Genomic DNA, 19,709 nt, shown 5'->3' on the forward strand with positions numbered 1-19,709 from the left:
ACGTTTAGAATATTTTTCTCTGAAATCCCACGATGAGCGAAAGTGAGTGTATGATTGATCGAGAGGAAGAGCCGCATTGATGTTCTTGTTTCTCTTATTTATAATTCACCTTATCTCATGAAAATCTACAAGATATGGTCAAAGAATTCTATTAGGAATAAGATATCATATAATAAATATCATATTAAAAGAGAGCTTATTATATTTATCACATTATCTAAAAAAATAAAATCTCATTAAATATTGTACATAATCAAATCAACAAGAAAAAGATAATATTAAAAAAATCATTTAAATCAAGAAATTATATCAATTAACTTGGAAAATAACATTTCCCTTCAATAAGTATAGATAAATAAAGAGAAAGACGTGTTCTTTAATAATTGTATTTTTGTTATTTTATTGAAAAATTATAATGATAATAACTTACTTATCAAATATCATATTTTAAAATTTATCAAATGTTTGACTTTAAATTCAACTAAATCGACTTGTTGCCACATTTTTGTTTTATAACTTGAACTAACCGAGCTATATTTTAATAAAAACAATATATTATTTATTCATATAATATCATATACCAAACAAATCTAAACACGTTCGGTGGTCCCATTTCAGGATAAAATCAATATTAATCAACCAAGGAAAAGATAAGACGCGGCCGACACGATTAAATCAATATTAATCAACCAAAGAAAAGACAAGACGCGACGTGTCCGCATTCATTCAAGTAAATTGGCAGACTCCTATTTTATGCCCCATTCAACAAAGAGAAAAAGCTACACGACCGACGGCTAGCTATGGCAGATTGTCCAGGCACGCAACATATATTGTTGTCTTCTAAATTTACTGCAAATTTATTTAACTTATGCAAACTCGATCGTTTGTATATTTGGCAGGTAAGGAATCGTGGCCGGAATTGGTGGGGAAGGACGGAAATGAGGCGGCGGCGACGGTGGAAAGACAGAACCGGCACGTGAGAGCGATAGTCCTGAAGGATGGGACTCCGGTGACCAGAGATTTCAGGTGTGACCGTGTCTGGGTTTGGGTGAACGACCACAATGTTGTTGTTCGTGCTCCTCGAGTTGGCTGAATCTTGAAGGATAAGTATTACTTGTGAGGTTTGTTGTGTTGACTAAAATTGAGGCAACTGTAATTTACCTCTACTCTTGTGTTGAATAAAATGGACATGGTTTTTTAGTTTACTCGATCGGCTTGAAAAGGACCTTGATATTTTTGAAAACAGAGTGCGGTGCATGTTCCATTTTGTTTTTAGCATAAAATTAATTTCATTTAAATCCTATCAATGTTTATCTGGTATAATCCTATGAACGTTTATTTGGAATATTTATTATTGTATGATAGTAAAGTATCTATATCATCGTCTTATAATATAAGAGGGGGATCTGTCTGAAATCTGAGGGCTTTAAATAATATTGGTAACGATCTACCATTCTTATAATTAAAAACCATTGAATTTTCATGCATATTTCATATTAAAATACTTTATATAATGAGATTGATGCGTCGAGGAAGGGTTTAGACATATATTTGCGTTTTAAACGTGCGAATTATCGAGTAACGGCGTGGGAAAGACGGAGGTCGATTGGAGAACTATTTTCTTCGTTTTTATTGCTTCAAAAGGGACGAAAACCTCCAGGAGAAGTAGGGTGAAGGCTTCGGTGACGGTGGCTGCCAGGAGTGAAGACCGAAATCCTAATCTGCACCAAATACAATATTCATCTCCAATTTATTTACTTTAAATCTTACATAAAAAAAATATTCTCAAAATATTTTTTTTATTTTACATATATTTATTATTATATTTTATTTAATATATTTTTAATTTTGTATTTGTATTAAATTATATTAATTAAAAATATAAAAAAAATTAGTTTTTAAATATTATAATTAAAATAAATAAATAAATATTTTAAAAATGAACCATTATTATTTTATAATTTTTATGATTAAATATCTAATTATTCAAATAATAAAATCAGTAATATACTATTATTTAAATAATATTTATAATTTTAAATATAAATATTTATAATAAATATAAATAAAAAAATCAAAAAAAAAAAAAAATAGAAAACACATGCGCCAAATTGGGGAGGAAGGGGCTGCGCTATTTTGGTGAAATAGCGCAGAATTAGAGATGGCCTAAGCTAAAAAACTCACGGCTGTTAGTGTGTGTGATTACTGTGTGTGTTTTGGGTGAGAGTTGCGTGAGCTTGTAATTAATTAGGGTTTTATTCTCCTCTTTATTATTTATAAATATTATTTATTTATTTTAAAATAAATAACAACTTTTATTTAAAATAAAAATATAACATTAAATTTTAGCACATCAATCGTATCTGATCTCCTTTTTCGATCCGACATCGACTATTCGTCTCAAAAGCTAAAACTCGATATAACATTTTAAAGTGTAAAAAAATAAACATATATACATTTAAAATAATTAAACATATAGCATACATCGCCTAACACTTTAATTAATTAAATTAACAGTTATAATCATGCATGAGGTTTACATGTACTGGTTTTTGGACACCACAAAAATAATCAATTTCAAAATAATATGAATAAATAACATTTTTTTTACATTTGAGTAAAAATATATATTATAATTAATTTTAATGATATCATTGTAAAAATTACAAAAGATGAAGAGATTATACGAAGTAAAAAAAAAATTGACGTGAGAATAATAAACTTATAAGATAAATATTCATTTCTAATGAATTGACATTATATTGATTTGAATTACAAGAATTTCACAAACATATATTAATATGAGGGCTTTAAATGAACGAAGCTCTTGATTCTAACAGTCAAATCTTTTCAATATTCAAATTTTTTTTTCTTTCTTCTGATGAAAACAACTTTGTGTCTATCTATACTTGATTTATCTTATATTGCATTAAATGATAGTTGACTTCTTGACAAAAATGGAAAATAACGACTTTGAAAAGTTGATTATAACAAATTTTTGTCTTAAATAGAAACATTATGATATTCTGATAACCTTGTTTATTGTGCATTTGTAAAAAATATCTTCTGATAAATAGGTGATATAAAGGAGCTGATAGGTAGGATTATTTTGAACTTTGTGAAGTCCAGCTTGAAGACCAAATTCACTGATTCTTAAAGAGTTTGTTTGGGATTTGAGAATTTCTTGTTTGATATATACTCAAATATTCTAGCTTGAAGAAATCCAGCTAGACGTAACATCTAGTTGAACATTCACATGATCTAGCTTGAGAAAACCGGTTCTAGCAGGCAAGGCAGCTGGATTTCTTGAACTCCGGTTCAACTCATGTCTTGGCGACTTTTATACCCAAATTAAGGAATTACAATATAAATTTTTTTTATCTTTTTTAGTGATGACAAAATTAATCCCAAAATACAAAAAGAATGCAATACACCAATATTGACGAGATATTATAAAAGATAATGTATTTCAGTAAGTTAATGAAATAACATTTTTAAAAAGCAAATAAAATAAAAGCTTATTACACCTATTGAACCTATACTAATGCTTGAACCAGCCACCACTCTCACTTCCACCTGCACACCACCACCACCACCACTTTTGCTCTTGTAATGATGTTCTTGAATCTTCCTTTTATGATCTTGTTCAGTCGTTCTCTTGAAATCTTCCTGCTTTATCTAAGCATCCTCCTGCTTCCTCTCTATATTTCCCTCTTTTTTACATCACTACACTGCATATAATCTAATATTTCTTGCGACTGGCTGCTAAGGGTAGGTTGAACATGGTCAATTCGAGCCTCAAGATTATTCTGAGCTTGAGTGATATGAACAAAGAGAGCCGCAAAAGTACTATTATTATGTGTCTTGAGAGTAGTTATCTTGTCAGAGAATGAATCAACAGACTTATGAAGGACGAAAACTGTTAGAAAAAATGAGTTTTGTACTCATTTAGAATCGATAAAATAATTCGAACGAGCTACGTGGCGAATGAAATTATTTCTCGATTACCAAATAGGGTGAATGAGAAATTAATTGAGTTTAAATTTTATCGAGTGAAAAGATTAAATCAAAATATTTATATATATATTATTATTGAAATCACACGGCCAATGGCTCGGCCAAGTCTCTTTGATTAAAAGGGTGCAAGCCTTTTTGTGAAATGGTATATCATTTCATGAAGTGACATGTCTTTTTATTCAAGGCTTTTCATCTATTATAAATAGGGCATCCCTCATTTTCATCATTGCATCAAATTTTCTCTTCTTCTCCTTTCTCTCTAATTTAGTTCTATATGCGAATTTTTAAGCACTAGCGCCTAAAGTTCAAATTTTCAAGATATAAATCTTGAATTTGGATTTACTAAGCTTTTACGCTTAAATTCGAACTTTGGAATTAAATGCGACAGTTGTCTTCTAATTTTGAGTTTTTTAAGCATTTGCGCTTAAATCCAAGTTGTGCAAGATTTAAACTCTTGGAATTGGATTTTTAAGTTTAACGCTTATAATTCGAAACTAGAAAGTTTGCATACCATATTGATAGCGTTCTAAACATCTCAAGTTTGTGTGGCTTTGAAATTTGTAGTGCTACTATTTTAAAGCCGTAGTCGTTGTACCTTAGGAAACGAATTGCCAACAACCGTGAGCATCGGGGCGGGACAATATCGTTTTAAAGAAAAAGAGTCAAACTCTTGCCTTTACTATTTTTTCCTAGCCATTTGGTTCACCCATTTATATCCCTTGATTTCCCAAGACAAAAAATACCATACCAACAATCTTAAAACGATATTCGAACCAAAATGGCCTCAACAAGTACAACGACTCCAACTGTCCATCATGGAGAAAAATCTGAAAATTTCCATGGCACCGATTTCAAGCGTGGCAACAAAAAATGCTATTCTACTTTACCACCTTAGCTTTGGCGAAATTCCTCAAAGAAGATCCGCCTACTGTTGATAAAGGAGAACAAGATACTCAAAAGAGGGTAGCCATTGATGCATGGAATCATAGCGACTTCCTATGCAAAAACTATATCTTGAATGGACTAGACAATGCACTATACAACGTGTATTTTCAAGTGAAAACGGCAAAAGAATTATGGGAGTTACTTGACAAAAAGTATAGATTTGAGGATGTTGGCTTGAAGAAATTCATTGTCGGACGATTCTTGGATTTCAAGATGATTGATTCCAAACTGATTATAGCCCAAGTGCAAGAGTTACAAGTAATTCTGCAAGAAATTCAATCGGAAGGAATGAACCTTAGTGGTTCATTCCAAGTGGCGGCCATGATTGAAAAGTTGCCTCCTATGTGGAAAGATTTTAAGAATTATCTCAAGCATAAACGCAAAGAGATGAATCTTGAAGACTAGATTGTGTGCCTATGAATTGAGGAGGACAATAGGACATCCGAAAGGAAAGCCGGAAAAAGCAATTTTGAGACGAGAGCAAATTTGGTGGAACAAAACACTAGCAAGAAGAAAAAGCACTAAGGAAATGGTCCAAAGAAAGGAAAGGCCAAAAAGTTTAAAGGCAATTGTTATAATTGTGGCAAGCCTAACCATTTGGCACGAGATTGCCGAGAAATGAAAGGTAATCAAAAGAAGTCAAGGGACCAAGTGAACATCACCGAAGATGAGAAGTTGTCAAATGACATGACGGATTAGTGGACGACAACTCTTCATGAGTAACTCTACTACGTTATAAATCGTGGGACTTGGAAAGGTAGTGCTCAAGGATGTGCTACATGTTCCGGACATTCGAAAGAATCTTGTGTCGGGATCAGCACTTGTCAAGGCTGGATTTAGACTAATGTTTCATTCTAGTAAATTTGTACTATCTAAGAATGATATGTTTGTAGGAAAAGACTATCTAGAAAAGAGCCTTTTCAAACTGAATGCGATGAGTGTACTTCGTAACATTGAAAGCAATAAAAATACCAATTTTATTTACTCGGTTGAGTCGTGTGATTTATGGCATGATCCTTTGGGTCATGTAAATTATAATTCATTACGTAAACTAGTAAATTTAAATTTATTGCCTTCAATTGACGTAAACAAAAAACACAAATGTGAGATCTGTGTTGAGGAAAAATTTACAAAGGCCTCGTTTCCATCCGTGGAAAGAAATACAACTCCTCTAGAGTTAATTCACATTGATTTATGTGATTTGAAGTTTGTGCAAACTAGAGGAGGAAAAAAATATTTCATTACTTTCATTGATAATTGCACAAAGTATTGTTATGTCTATTTGCTACGTAGCAAAGATGAGGCTCTCGAAGTGTTTAAACACTATAAGAATGAGGCAGAAAACCAATTGACTAAACGGATAAAAATTATTCGCAGTGATAGAGGTGGAGAATATGGAGCACCATTTGACGAATTTTGTTGCGAAAGTGGCATTATTCATCAAACTACTGCGCCATATTCACCACAATCAAATGGTATTGCTGAGAGAAAAAATCTCACTCTCAAAGAAATGATGAACACAATGTTATTGAGTTCAGGATTACCCCAAAATTTGTGGGGGGAAGCAATCCTTTCAGCCAACTACATTCTTAATAAAATTCCACACAAAGCTAAGGACAAAACTCCTTACGATTTATGGAAAGGTCACAAGCCTTCCTACAAATATTTAAAAGTGTGGGGGTGTTTAGCAAAAATTGAAGTACCAAAACCAAAACAAGTAAAAATTGGGCATAAGACAATAGATTGTATATTTATTGGATATGCAATAAACAGTAGTGCATATCGATTTTTGGTACTTAAATCTGAAATAAGCGATGTGCACAAAGGAACAATTATTGAATCAAGGAATGCTGTCTTCTTTGAAACAACGTTTCCTTGTAAGGAAAATAAAGAAATAAGTTCTCGAAAAATGACTTAGGAAACTACGAACGGTGGAGTTCAAGAAGAACAACAAGAACCACGACTTAGTAAGAGGACTAAAACTAGCAATGACCTTTGGCCCTGATTTTCTAACTTATATATTGGAAAATGAACCAAGGACAATTAGTGAAGCACTATCAAGTCCTGAAGCCCCCTTTTGGAAGGAGGCAATGAACAATGAGATAGAATCTATCTTGCAAAATAATACATGCGAATTGGTTGACCTCCCTCCGGGAAATAAACCATTAGGATGCAAGTGGATTCTTAAAAAGAAATACAAAATCGATGAATCTATTGAAAAATATAAGGCTAGATTAGTAGCCAAATGATATAGACAAATGGAAGGTCTTGACTATTTTGATACATACTCGCCAGTGACGAGAATAACATCTATTCGTGTATTGATAGCAATTGCGGCATTACATATTATTGAAATACATCAAATGAATGCTGAAAACAACATTTCTCAATGGGGAACTTGACGAAGAAATATATATAGAATAACCCGAAGGGTATATGTTTCCTGGACAAGAGAAAAAAGTATGTAGACTTGTTAAGTCATTATATGGGCTTAAACAAGCGCCAAAACAATGGCATGAAAAATTTGACAAAACTATGTTGTCGAATGGCTTCAAAATTGACGAGTGTGATAAATGTATTTACATCAAAGGCACACCTGAAGCATATGTGATAGTATGCTTGTACGTTGATGATATGTTAATTGTGGGAAGCAATATTAATATCGTCAAGACTACTAAGAAGATGTTAATAAAAAACTTCGATATGAAATATATGGGAGAAGTAGATGTCATTTTGGGAATAAAGTTTACCAAAACATCGGAAGGACGTGTTTTGTCGCAATCTCACTATGTTGAGAAAATATTGGAAAAATATAATGCGAAAGATATGTCCTTGATCAAAACACCCGTAGATCCAAGTTTGCATCTTTCTAAAAATAAAAGTGAACCCATATCTCAATTAGAGTATTCGAAGATTATAGACAGTCTGATGTATCTCATGAACTACAGTCGTCAAGATATTGCTTATGCTGTAAACAAACTCAACAGATTTACAAGTAATCCTGGCAATGATAATTGGAAGGCATTAATAAGGGTACTTAAATATTTAATATACACCTTAAATTATGGATTACAATATACGAGATATCCCGTGGTCCTAGAAGGTTATATTGACGCAAATTGGATATCTGACACAAATGATTCAAAATCCACAAGTGGTTACATATTTACCATTGATGGTGGGGCTATATCATAGAAGTCTTCTAAGCAAACTTGCATTGCTCGATCCACAATGGAATCGAAATTTATAGCTTTAGACAAAGCTAGAGAAGAAGCCGAGTGGATTCGAAATTTCTTAGAAGAAATCTCTTGTTGGAATAAGCCAATGTCCTCAATAATAATTCATTGTGATAGTCTATCAGCAATTGGAAGGGCACAAAACACTATATACAACGGTAAGTCTAGAAACATCCGTCGTAGACATAATACCATACGACAATTGATCTCTAATGGCATTATCTCCATTGATTATGTAAAATCAAAGGAGAATCTAGCGGATCCACTTACAAAAGGTATACTGAGAGATCAAATGAATTGTCTATCAAGAGGAATGGGATTAAAAACCCAAAATTAAATCTTGTAGTGGATACACAACCTAGTTGACTGGAGATCCTAAGATCTAGGTTCAGAAGAGACAATTAAATTACAAGATTGGTAGAAACACCTTGGAGAAATCTCCTACATATTCCTATGATAAGAGGTATTGCCCACAAAGGGAGGCTAGGTTTCACCTTTAATGATTCCTAAGATATACTAATATGTATTGTTGTGTATTTTCACTACCGCAAGTGTACGGTGTCAAGTTTTAGTACTGGTTTGAGTATATATATCACGAGTAATTATTTAAAACTGTATATCAAGTACCATAAGTGACATAGTTCAACTTTATTTAGAAAAATAAAAGAGATAGTTTATAGTCAATTCAAGACAAATAACGAATCCTAGTAATTCTTAGCACGCAGCTGAAATTCAATGAATAGATCAATCTAGAGATATTATTTCGTCTGGTCTCCCCTATGCTAAATTAAAATTGAATAACATATTATTAAATTGCATCATGTTTACTAACCAAGAACTCGAAATTTTTCTATTCCTTTTTCAAGTGATAAATAGAACTGTATTATCTATTACTGATTTTAATATATCTATTCAAAATCACGTAACATATAACATATGCAAACAAGGTTCTTTTTATGGATTCACCAGAGTAATACGTCTTTTGCACGTTATAAACATCTGACGATGTGATTTCCCATGTCCTAATTTCAATCCTCTCTCTCGAGTGTTAGATCTTAATTATTTGATCAATCGAATTATGGCCAGTAATCCAAAATCATTAAAGACAAGAATTCACAAATAAACACGATGAATTAATTCAATGAAAATTTAAAACGTCAATAATATAGGTTCGACCACGACTACATCAATATCTAGAAAATAAAATTAGTTCATACTCGAATCTAAATCAATACAAAACCTTTTTGTAATCATTAAAAACGTAAAAGTAAATAACCGAATTAGAAACGTGTTGAAGAGAGATGAAAGTGAGTCTCCGTGTCCGAATTAAGCGTCTTCTGTCTCCGTTCTTCGCGTTCCGTCCTCCGGTCTCACTTTTGCTCTGCTTTCTTCTGTGTTATGTCGGCTGTGTGCTCTCCTTTCGTGTCCGTTAATTCCTTCTTTTTCTTTCGTTATAAAGCCCACGATGAAACCTAAAGAATTTGGCATTCGCGTCGCGCGCATATGCGCGGGTCCTTCTGTGAATGGGCTTCTTCTCGCGCGCATATGCGCGAGACTCTCTGGTTTATGCATCTGATTTCCTTTCTTGCGCACATATGCGCGCCCCTGACTCGCGCATATACGCGGGTCTTTCTGCCTCTACGCCGGGGCATGCGCACAAATTTTTTCTAAGCGCCATTTTCACTCTTTTTCATGCTCATGTAGTAGTCTTACCTAGATTCCTGCAATCACACCAAAAATAACAAAAATGCATAATTCGTCCAAGAAAACTAACAATCTATATGCATTATAAGGATAATTTAAGTGCACAATTTGCACTTATCAAATCCCCCAAACTTGAACCTTTGCTAGTCCCGAGCAAAAATAACAATAAAAATAAGCTTCAAGGAAGAATTAACGCTAACAACTAAAATCATGGATATGCAAAAAGTGATATTGGCCTCCGACTCATCTATTTTCATGTAATTCACGATTACTCAAGAGTCACGTGCGTGTGTGCTATGTCAATGCTCATTTACCCAATAAACTGCTCAAATAGATTCACAACACTTACTAGCCTTATAAACTCAAGAGATCTTCGGTTCAGTTTAACCCACACTTCATCAACATACATATTTATTTGCACAGATCCCAAAGGACTTTAGTGGTGATTATTTGGCTCATTGAGTATTCAACATACGTATACCAAAAGTTGGTGTCACACAAAGAGATGCTTATGAGCAAATGATTAAAGTTCATACTTGCTAACAATGTCTTTCAGGTATCCATATACTTGACTAGAAAAACTTTTCTCCACTAGTATATTGGATAAATGTGACAAGGTTAATAGGTCTTGTAAGCTTGTAACGTTAGGCTATGGTTTTGGCTACAATAGAAGGTATGGAAATCAAAATTTGAAGTGAAATAATCGAATTTTCATCATCTTCACTTTCTTTTCACCACTTTTTGATTCTTTTCTTTGATTGTTTTTCTTCTTTTTGTCTCTTTTTGAACTCCTTTTTTTTGCACATTCAATTTTTCTTTTCAAGGAATATTTGAATCATTACAACACCAATGAACTTATTTCTCTCAAAATTTAGATAGGACACTAAGTGTATAAGCTTCATTAGATAGTTGTTGTGAGATGTAGAATAGATACTAGTGTGGGCTAATTGTATGCCATTGACACACACCACTTGATTTTTAGCAGACTCAAAATGATACACTAGGGATATTTCATGTTGATTTGATAGGCTCAAAGGCTCAAACAGTTCCAAAGATTGCCTAAATCATTCCTATGTCACATATTATCCGTATTTCGCCTCGAAAAGTGTTCAAACAAGTTCTAAATTTCCGTCAATCCATTAGTCAACTCGTACAAACCAATCACATGCATTTTTCAATAAAACGGATATATGAGATAGGTGCACGAAGAAAAAAATCAAGCTTCTCAATCTACTCGAGGCTTAATGGGCTAACAAACGATAAATAACAATTTAAACAGGTCCAAAGACATTGAGAAAGATTGCCCAGGTCATTTCTGTGTTTGCAAAGATGTCAGTTAGTGTCATGTGAGAAATACTGAAATTCAGATATATATTGTCTATTTAGCATCACAAGTATTTAAATCGTCTCTAAGTATTGACAATATCAACAGACATAATCGTGCAAAGATATTTGTGACTCCCAAGTTATCATGAATACATATATGCATTAAAACCACGATTTCATTTTCATCATTGGCCACACAATGACGTATCCATGACTTTTCCTAACAATTCTAGCAGGCAATAAAAATAAACGATGATGATGATGATGATGATGATGATTATTATTATTATTTTAATTACTTTAACTAGACTCCTACGAAATACAAAAATTCTAGATACTGTGCAGAAAATAACTAACAACGAATTTAACTAACAATGAAATAATAACTCAAAGTTTCAATATGCAAGCAAATTGACCCCCCCAAACTTACAGTATGCATTGTCCTCAATGTATAAATAGGAAAGAACGGAACAATCATACATCCCACGACGAACGTCAGTGTTCACCGTCACCATCATTGTCATCCTCATCCATGTGCTGGGGTGGGGCATGTGAAGAAGGTCCCGGGTATTGGGGTGGCCATAGAGGTGGCTAGGGAAACATCGGATCATCTGGACCTATAGGTGGAAACCGCTGAGCAAGCACGGAAGTGAAGTCCATCATATATCTCATGAAATGGTCGGTGCGGAACTGAAGCGAATCCAGCACCTGGCGCTGCTCAACCAGTAACCTCCTCTGGTCTTGCATCTCGGTCTCTAGTCGCCGAAATCTGTCTTCCTTGCTCTATCTGGCTGCTGCAGGTGGTGGTGGTGGTGGCGGAAGTTGTGGGATCTCCTCTTCGGCCGGAAACTCATGGGGAACATAGGAGGCGGCTCCAAAGAAGGCAACAATGGGGGCCTTCGGCTTTAGCACTGGTTCATCAGGGGGCCATGATACGTCGGCCTGTCGGCATAGCTCGGTAACAATATGAGGACATGGAAGAGCAACCGTGGCTAACCCTGCTCCAGCTCTCATAATCGATCCATAAATGATTTTCCCCAAATGAACATATTTACCCATCAGAATAGCAAAGACCAGTGCAGCTTTGTCTTTGGTCACATCATAATAGTGCGAGGACGGGAAAATCCGGGCTAGTACAAAGGATGTCCAACCACTTGCATTAGGGCCCATGTCGGATTTCTTTAAAGAAATAGGACCGCTCGAGCTCATTTTCCAGGCAGCGCCGACTTGACGTATGGTCCAGATGACCTCTGTATAATCAACACCCTCTTCGAGAAATTCACTGTACTCGTTATGGTCGAGGCTGGGCATCTGATATATCATATTGATCGTTCAAGAGTCGAACGACACCAATTTAACTCTCACCAAGACTTTAGACTCGTCATGAAGAATCCAGAGATTTGCATAGAATTTTCGCACAACCGAGATAACAGCATCCAAAGGGTATTGAGCAAATTCAACCCATCCTCGACGTTCCAGTTCCTCCACAATAACCCCACGTGGAATTGACAAATTAAATCCACGTTCCGGGATGATGGACCTGGTCATAAAGCTCTCATATACTTGTTGGGCCTCCTCATTCCAGAACCTATGAGAATCAAAACTTGAGGAGGAAGAGGCACTCTTTTTCGATTTCTTATTCGGCCCCATGTAATACAATAATGCAATACCCACACCCACACACTAAATTCAATCAACTGAAGAGCCAAAATCACATATAATCGGACCCCAAACGTGTGTTAGAACTATAATCGACCCAATTCACAAGCTACGCATATAGGTCAAACACATGCTCACTAATCTAAATATTTAAATAAATCTGGATAAAACCCTTACTTGCACCAGAGGACGAATGGAAATCGGACTGCGGATGAAATCTGGGCCGTGGTCGGAGCTTCGGCGTTCAGTTTTCGGCGAGGTGCAGCGGCGGTCGGCTGTGGGGTTTCTGAAGAAGGGCGCGGTATGATTCTGAAGAGGGAGGCAGCTATGTTTCTGAGAAAGGGTTCTCGCATTTTTTTAAATCAAGTCGCGCGCATATGCACGCCCTAACCCAGCGCATATGCATCGATGTTACTGTCCAGCATTTGTTGTCATATCGCGCATATGTGCACCCTGAGTGGCGCATATGCGCCAAGGTCTCTGCCATCCGAGTGTATCCGCCTTGTCATATCGCGCATATGCACGCCCGGAGTGGTGCATATGCACGGCATCCTCTGCTTTCCGAGTTGGGCTTCGCGCATCGTCTAATTATCTGATCAGCGCATCTCTTAAACATGAAAGGATCGTCCCACAGATAAAACTTGGCATCATGAAGGAATTTATTCTTTTGGTGATGAGTTAAATCTGGTGGTAATTCACCTGCAACAATAAAATTAACTATATCTGCAAACCAAGGATGTGTAACATTTACCTTGAAGAGTTGTTCGTCTGGGAACGACTCATTGATAGCTCCTGTTGGAACTTTTCAAGTTCGCAATCTTGATTTTGATGATAACAAACTTGTTAATTGTGTTACTAATGATCTAACTTAGTGTGCAGCATCTAGGATCATTCATGAGATGTTTACATCGCAAAACTAAAGACCCAACTGATCGCACAAAATGAATGAGTTTAACTGGTTACGTCAATTGAGCAGTCCAGCTGATTGTCTAGTTGATAGGTGATTCAGCAGGAAAACCTCAGAAGCCTGGCCAGCCGAAGGAGTGTTCAACTGATGAAGAAACCCAGCTGATCAGTTCAACTGAACAAGTGTAAAATCAGTTCAACTGAAGAGTCAACTGATTTCACCAGCCCAACTGAAAGACCAGTTCAACTGACCAGTTCGAAGCATCAGTTAGAATCTTTCACTTATGGATGAAGACAAACTCTTTCAAGTGGAATCCAGCTGTACGTAAAGGTACAAAGCCATTATCCAGTCAAAGGACAATAATGGACGTTGCATCAGTGCATTAAAGATAAAATTTCAGAAGGGCAGCCGAAAAGTCGAGACACAAAGACCAAGAAACGAATTCAAGATGCAACGGATACAATAAATGAGTCTCACTGTACGATCAGTTCTCTCGCCTATATAAAAAGAAGATCAGTGAAGACTCAAACACACATATACAACTCAAGAGAGAAAAGAAAAGGACACGCTTCAAAGTCATATCAGCTTAAGAGAAGAATTCAGCCCAGTAGAGGGAACTCTTTACAGATACATCAGCTTAGATTAGAAGTGTATTTCCCTCAGTGTGTGAAAATATCCTTGTTCAGTTCTCACACACACAAACACTCTCAACCACTCAAATACAGTTATTGCACAAAGACGTTAAACTTGTGTATGTAGTCTTTCTCACATAGACATTAAAAAAGTGTTGACTGGAAGGTATTGCCTTCAGTCTAAGTCTAGGAGTTCAGTTTAGGCAGTGGGTAAGTCCTTGCTGAGTGGGTTTGTAAAAGTGTTTGTATAAATCAAAGTCTTCTAGTGTATTCTACCCGAGGTGGTAGAAAGGGTGACGTAGGAGCAGTTGAAGTCTATGAACATCCATAAACATATCTTGTGTATTTAACTGTCTAACTATTGTTTTCAAACTGTTTGGATCAGTTAGAGTATCCATGAGTTCAGTTGTCATCATAACTGAACTGATGACTACAAAAGCTAATCTGTCCCTTTTCAGTTATTCAGTTTACATAAGATAAAATGCTTTCTAATATAACAGTCTTCTTCACGAAGGATTACTTCGAGTTTCTTCCGCTTGGTTTTTAACCAAACGCGATTTAATTCATCGGTGTTAATATTCTTATAACACGAGCTATTGCAGCTCATTGGAGAATATTTTGTTTGAAGCATCCGAAAGATTGCTTAGCAAACGATCCTTCAATTGGTATCAGAGCATGTTGTTCTAAGAAGAACATTTGAAGAAAACTGTGTTTTCAAATCTTCCTTTAAAATATTGTTAAAAGCTATTTAAAAGTATCTCATACAATTTTTCAAAACTACTTGAAAATATTTATATGTCGCTCTTTGGTAAAGAGTTGAGAGGATTGGCTCTGCGACTAATATTGCAGCCACTTCTTTAGACTCTTTACTTAGGGTTTTTAATTAGTCTGCAGGGGATTGAGAATCATCTGCAAAGATGCACAGCTAAATTTCTCCTTGAACAAGTCTTCAGTTGCAAGCCTACCAGGTCAGCTGTTCTTCAGACAAAACTCATCCATTCTGGAACGTTGGATTATTAAATCACCAGATGCATTCCAGTTGAGCCTAGTCAGGGTCCTGCTCGACCAGTTAGTCTGCTAAGAAGTCAAGTTCAAGAAGTTTAACTCGTTTCTCTAGTAAAATGAACTAACAACCGATGCAGCAGTTTAAGCAGTCAAACAACTAGTTGATGGTATTTCCAGTTCTGTCGCACAAACCAACTGATATCTGATATTGTTTAAAATATGCTACCGTTGTAGTAATTTTTCTTGTTCAACTGATGTATGTACTCAGATGTAAATTACAAGGAAATTCATTTAAATAAACATCATATTTGTTCAGCTGTGGTTTACTGACTGAATGGATATTTCCAAATCTCTTGTCTACATTACTTGAATGATTATAATCTCTGAATGAATGACTATATAAATATCTTTCAGAAACGGATTTTTATTCAGTTTCTGAGGGAGAGCTTCTCGTTTTTCTCTCAATCTAAAAGTATTATCAATCAGTTTTAAAACTCAGTTGTTAAGAAAAATTCTTTCTTTTTCATCAACTGAAAAGTAGTTTCTTAATTCTGTCCATCTCTTTTAAAAGGTTTTAACTTAGTTTTGGAGATGGAGTTTTTGATTATTTTAATTTCATTAAATTCAGTAATAAAGGGGGAGCCTTTAATGATATTTGAACTTGCTAACCCTTGAACTGAATCTATTGCGCTTAACTGCTCAGGTTTTGTAATCAGCAAAAAGGGGGAGATTGTTGGAACTTTAAAAATTCGCAATCTTGATTTTGATGATAACAAAACTTGTTAATTATGTTACTAATGATCTACCTTAGTGTGCAGCATCTAGGATCATTCATGAGATGTTTACATCGCAAAACTAAAGACTCAACTGATCGCACAAAATGAATGAGTTTAACTGGTTACGTCAATTGAGCAGTCCAGCTGATTGTCCAGTTGATAGGTGATTCAGTAGGAAAACCTCAGAAGCCTGGCCAGCCGAAGGAGTGTTCAACTGATGAAGAAACCCAGCTGATCAGTTCAACTGAACAAGTGTAAAATCAGTTCAACTGAAGAGTCAACTGATTTCACCAGCCCAACTGAAAGACCAGTTCAACTGACCAGTTCGAAGCATCAGTTAGAATCTTTCACTTATGGATGAAGACAAACTCTTTCAAGTGGAATCCAGCTGTACGTAAAGGTACAAAGCCATTATCCAGTCAAAGGACAATAATGGACGTTGCATCAGTGCATTGAAGACAAAAAATTTCAGAAGGGCAGTCGAAAAGTCGAGACACAAAGACCAAGAAACGAATTCAAGATGCAACGGATACAATAAATGAGTCTCACTGTACGATCAGTTCTCTCGCCTATATAAAGAGAAGATCAGTGAAGACTCAAACACACATATACAACTCAAGAGAGAAAAGAAAAGGACACGCTTCAAAGTCATATCAGCTTAAGAGAAGAATTCAGCCCAGTAGAGAGAACTCTTTACAGATACATCAGCTTAGATTAGAAGCGTATTTCCCTCAGTGTGTGAGAATATCCTTGTTCAGTTCTCACACACACAAACACTCTCAACCACTCAAATACATTATTGCACAAAGACGTTAAACTTGTGTATGTAGTCTTTCTCACATAGACATTAAAGAAGTGTTGGACTGGAAGGTGCGGCCTTAAGTTTAAGTCTAGGAGTTCAGTTTAGGCAGTGGGTAAGTCCTAGCTGAGTGGGTTTGTACAAGTGTTTGTATAAATCAAAGTCTTCTAGTGGATCCTACCCTAGATGGTAGAATGGGTGACGTAGGAAGCAGTTGAAGTCTATGAACATCCATAAAAATATCTTGTGTATTTAACTGTCTAACTATTGTTTTCAAAATGTTTGGATCAGTTAGAGTATCCATTAGTTCAGTTGTCACCGTAACTGAACTGATGAATGCAAAAAGCTAATTTGTCCCTTTTCGGTTACTCAGTTTACATAAGATAAAATGCTTTCTAATATAACAGTCTTCTTCACGAAGGATTACTTCGAGTTTCTTCCGCTTGGTTTTTAACCAAACGCGATTTAATTCATCGGTGTTAATATTCTTGAACACGAGCTATTGCAGCTCATTGGAGAATATTTTTTTTGAAGCATCCGAAAGATTGCTCAGCAAACGATCCTTCAGCTCCACTTTCAGTTCTTTCTTCCAGCTCTAGGAGTGACAAGTGATCTGCCACCTGGTTCTCACAACCTTTCCTGTCTTTGACTTCAAAGTCAAATTCTTGAAGTAGGAGTATCCATCGTATCAACCTGGGCTTTGCATCCTTTTTGGCAAACAAGTAACGAAGAGCTGCATTGTAGAACCCGAAAATCAGATTACGTATAAGCCATGCATAATTTCTATTTTTTAAATTAAAAAAAATGAATATTTTACATATATATGAAGTGTTTTAATTATTTTAAAAGTAGATGTTTAGTTTTATCTTTTTAGGATAAATACGCGAGGTCGGATCGGAGTTTGGAGATTTGAGATAAGATTAATAATAAAAAATATTCCTAAATTTAATTTAAGGCAAGGAATAATGTAATTTAAAGAAATAAAATGTTTTAGAATTTATTTAATTAATTAGAGCTAAGTTGGTAAATAAATTCTTTTAGATTCAATATTTAATTAAAGCTTAATTTAAAATATGTAAACAAGTGGAGATAAATTAATCTAAGTATAATATATTCAAGAAATTAAACATAACATTTAAATACTTAAACTTTAAGTTAAGCTTACCATGCAATGTTCTATTCTAAATTAATTTGTCATTCATTAAAAATATATATAATGAGGGTATTAAACCTTAAGAATTTAAAATGCAAGACTTAAAACACTATTATACCATGCAAGAAGTAGTAATAATATTTGGTTAAGACAATTCAAAAATTGTAGTAAACCTCATTCAAATTTACCACTAAATGATTTTATAGTGCATTCACTTCCTACTTTTAATCTCCATAATGATGGGTAATACATACACCATAACTAACCTTAATCCTTCCTCAACAAGATCCAAACAAACTAGCGTGAATCACAGCAAGAAAAAGAGGAGTAATATCGGCCAGCAAGGGGGAAGGGAAACCAATTCAAACCCATTCAAATTCTCGCTTGTAACTCCCCCCTTAATGCACTTCAAGACCCCTTTAACACCTCCTTTATCATACACCTTCATCCCTAACATCAACTACACCCTTACCTTCGAAATTTCAGAAAAGAACATCAGCTGAAAATCGTGCAGCAGCAGCTGAATTAGAAAGAAGGAAGCCAACTCCGATCCCGTCGCGTCGTATTGTCGTTTTGATTTGTTTTCTTCAAAACAAACTTCCAGGCATGTATATGGTGTTTCTTTGCTCTTAAATCAAGTCATAATAAGTATTTTAAATCAGTATATGTTCAGGATTCAAGTGACAAAACGAAATATGACAGCAACTTATTCAAAAAACTCAAACCTGCTTCTCGGCTTTTGATGAGGCTTCACGTTTTCTGAAATTCTGTTGGTTTCAGGAGTTGTTTCGGTTCCAGGCTTCCAAGGCGGCTTCTAGGCATAAATTAGAATGTGTTAGAGTGTCTTTGATTCATTTTTTTCAGTCCATATACGCACAAGAACAGAAATGACAGCAATCTTCCCACAAGTGCAGAAATGGGTCACGGTTTGGCCATTTGAGTGGCTAAAGTGTGTGTTCGAATCTTGGCTGTCCTAGGGACGGTAGCCATGGTTAGAACCCTCACTTATCATGTCTAGGAAATGTCCAAATCATTCTTTCACTTTCTAATTCACAGATCCATTCAAGATATCACAGCAACTACACAAGGGCACATCGGTTCCTTCACTTTTTCGTGTGAGTGTGTTTCGGTTTTTGAGTGGTTGTATGGATGATGGTTGGCTCCTAGCCCATAGCCATGGTTCATACAACTCTCCATCATGTCTAGATCGAGCCATGGTTGATCAAATGGCCCTTGGAACGAGATAAGACAGTAAAACATGTCATTACAAGACACTCCCTCCCAAGGGGAGGGGAGCTCTCGGCTGGTAGCTGTTCTTGTTCTAAGTAGTGTCTTGGGTTTTGGTTGGCTTCTAGCCCTTATACATGGTCCAAGTCATGCCTTAGGATGTTGGTAAGAGTCCTTGGGCGGTGGTTCAAGCCATTAGTCAAATAATTTCAGAGTTACACCTCAAATACACAAGCTGCTCCTGCTGTAATTTGACAGCAACTTGCTGTTCGGTTTTGAGGTTGGTTTGAGTCCTTGGTTGGCTTTTAGCCCGTGACCTTGGA

The 19,709-nt window shown here is 35.5% G+C and overlaps 1 long non-coding RNA gene across 1 annotated transcript; it reads left to right on the forward strand.

Annotated features, from left to right (window-relative positions):
• Positions 1 to 663: 663 nt before the first annotated feature.
• Positions 664 to 1,205, forward strand: LOC142544727 (uncharacterized). The gene is made up of 2 exons (XR_012820092.1): positions 664 to 816; positions 900 to 1,205. It is a non-coding gene; the product is annotated as an uncharacterized LOC142544727 (long non-coding RNA).
• Positions 1,206 to 19,709: the final 18,504 nt, after the last annotated feature.

This window comes from Primulina tabacum, chromosome 1, assembly GCF_025594145.1.
Source record: "Primulina tabacum isolate GXHZ01 chromosome 1, ASM2559414v2, whole genome shotgun sequence".
Taxonomy (NCBI): Eukaryota; Viridiplantae; Streptophyta; class Magnoliopsida; order Lamiales; family Gesneriaceae; genus Primulina; species Primulina tabacum.